Source organism: Palaemon carinicauda, chromosome 37 (assembly GCF_036898095.1).
Source record: "Palaemon carinicauda isolate YSFRI2023 chromosome 37, ASM3689809v2, whole genome shotgun sequence".
Lineage (NCBI taxonomy): Eukaryota > Metazoa > Arthropoda > Malacostraca > Decapoda > Palaemonidae > Palaemon > Palaemon carinicauda.
The window spans coordinates 4,385,646-4,387,484 of NC_090761.1; the positions used below are offsets into that span (position 1 = coordinate 4,385,646).

Below are 1,839 nucleotides of genomic sequence, written 5' to 3' on the forward strand. Positions count from 1 at the left end.
GAGCTTTCCGTTCGAGATTTCTCCATCGGCCAAGGGGTGACTGGTTTACCCCTTCCTCTTCTCCATCTCGTGGTAGGAGCTTACCAGGTCTTTTCCCTCCTCGGTTGCGACCCGAGGTTTTGTTCAAGGAAGCTACAGGAAGATCATGGGTACTTTCCTACTCTCGGGCTCAAGCACCTTGGCGTTTCGTCGCCAAGTTTCGAACTTGCGGGCAAGCTCGATGTTGGACATCTGGACGCAATGACCGAGGGCTTCCTTTCTGTCAACAACCTCAGACACCCTTCCATCCTTGGGAAGAGCTTGTTTGTGCCCAAGGACAGAGACATAGACAGCGATTGTGCGAAGGAAGTCGACTTCTGTTTTCACTCCTCCAAGGCGCTTTCTTCCAGACCCTGCAGGGCTCCAGCGCCTCTTTCTTTCAGACTCGTCGGCCTAAGTTTTTGGACCGGCTACGACAACTGAGACAAGGTGTCCAACTGAGACAAGGTTACTCATCCGGATTACAGCTTCCCGATGCCGATTCCTGCACGATCTCCGTGATCAGCCAAGGATATCTCACCTGGCGTCTCTGTCAGCGAATTCAGTGTCTCTGAACCTCTATGCCATAGGGTCGGCAAGAGTTTGCCCTTTTGGGCAGAATGATCCATGCCTTAGGAGAAGGTCCTCCATAGGATCGTCGAAGGCTTCACCCCCCGGTTTCTTCAGTCGATCCTTTCTCGTAGGAAAGTATCTGAGACGGGAATTCCGTAGTCGACCTCTCAGCTCTGATCAAGTTTGTCGAACAAACTTCGTCCAGCGTGGAACAGCGGAATCGATCAGACTGGTAACGAGGCGACAGGACTCCTTAGGCCCTGGATCGGAAGGACGGGTATTTTCAGTATCCATTCCATCCATCTTCCAGGAAGCTCTTGGAATTCAGCCTAGACTACAGGTATTCCTGCTTAAGATGCAGTGTGGCGATCCCGCCGTTGCATCGCAGGTTTTTCCCCAGGGAACTCTCCCTGCTTTTCTCATGGCCGCTCAGGAGCAGGCTTCTGCCTCCTTCGCCTTTTGGAGGTCTGGCCAACTCCGGTAAGCTCGGGTTCGACCTTCTTCAACGCCGGGACAAGCTTCCGGATCCTTACCATGAGTGGGTTTCATGGTAATTTGCTAGGAGCCTTCTCTTCTTCGGCCTCAACATCTGGAGTATCTAGCCATGATTTTGAGTCAACGGCCATACCACGTTGGAAACCCCGCTTCTCGTCCGTCCAGCGAAGTTAAGCAACGTCGGTTCTGGTTGGTACTTGGATGGGTGACCGCCTGGGGACGCCAGATTCTGTTGCCGCCTCCTCCGAGCCTTCCCTTCAGTTGACTGTGGCAAGGCTGAGGAGAGTCGCAGTCCCTGTTTTCGGCCAGGCAGAGCTTTCAGCCCTACCTTGGAACGTTTCCTAGGTCTCTTTTCCTCATTGACCCGTCTAAAGTTCCGTATGGTCGCCTCAGGATAAGTTCCCTGTGGGGCGGCCAAGTTCCAGTGGTTTCAAAGCACCGATTAACCGGACTTTCTGGCCCCTATGGGACCAGCGGAACGATCAGACCTGCAATGGGTGTTGACCTATGGAACCTCTTGATGGGAGTGGATATTCTCGTCCTTTCCCCACATTTTTGATGCGGTTCTCGGACTCGTCAAAGAAAAGGGTGGGGGGCATGTTCCGGTCCAGGCCTATGGTCAGGACCTGAAGGATACCTCTCCATCATTCAGGCAGGCTTAGGGGCCGTAGTCTGGCCCCTCTACAGATCCTACAGCTCCTGCCGAGTCGCTCCGTGCTCTACAACTTCATGGTACTGGCGTGTTCTAACCAG

The 1,839-nt window shown here is 53.7% G+C and overlaps 1 pseudogene; it reads left to right on the forward strand.

Annotated features, from left to right (window-relative positions):
• The first annotated feature begins 1,205 nt into the window (after nucleotides 1-1,205).
• LOC137629884 (5S ribosomal RNA) lies at nucleotides 1,206-1,324 on the forward strand (annotated as a pseudogene).
• The last annotated feature ends 515 nt before the right edge of the window (nucleotides 1,325-1,839 follow it).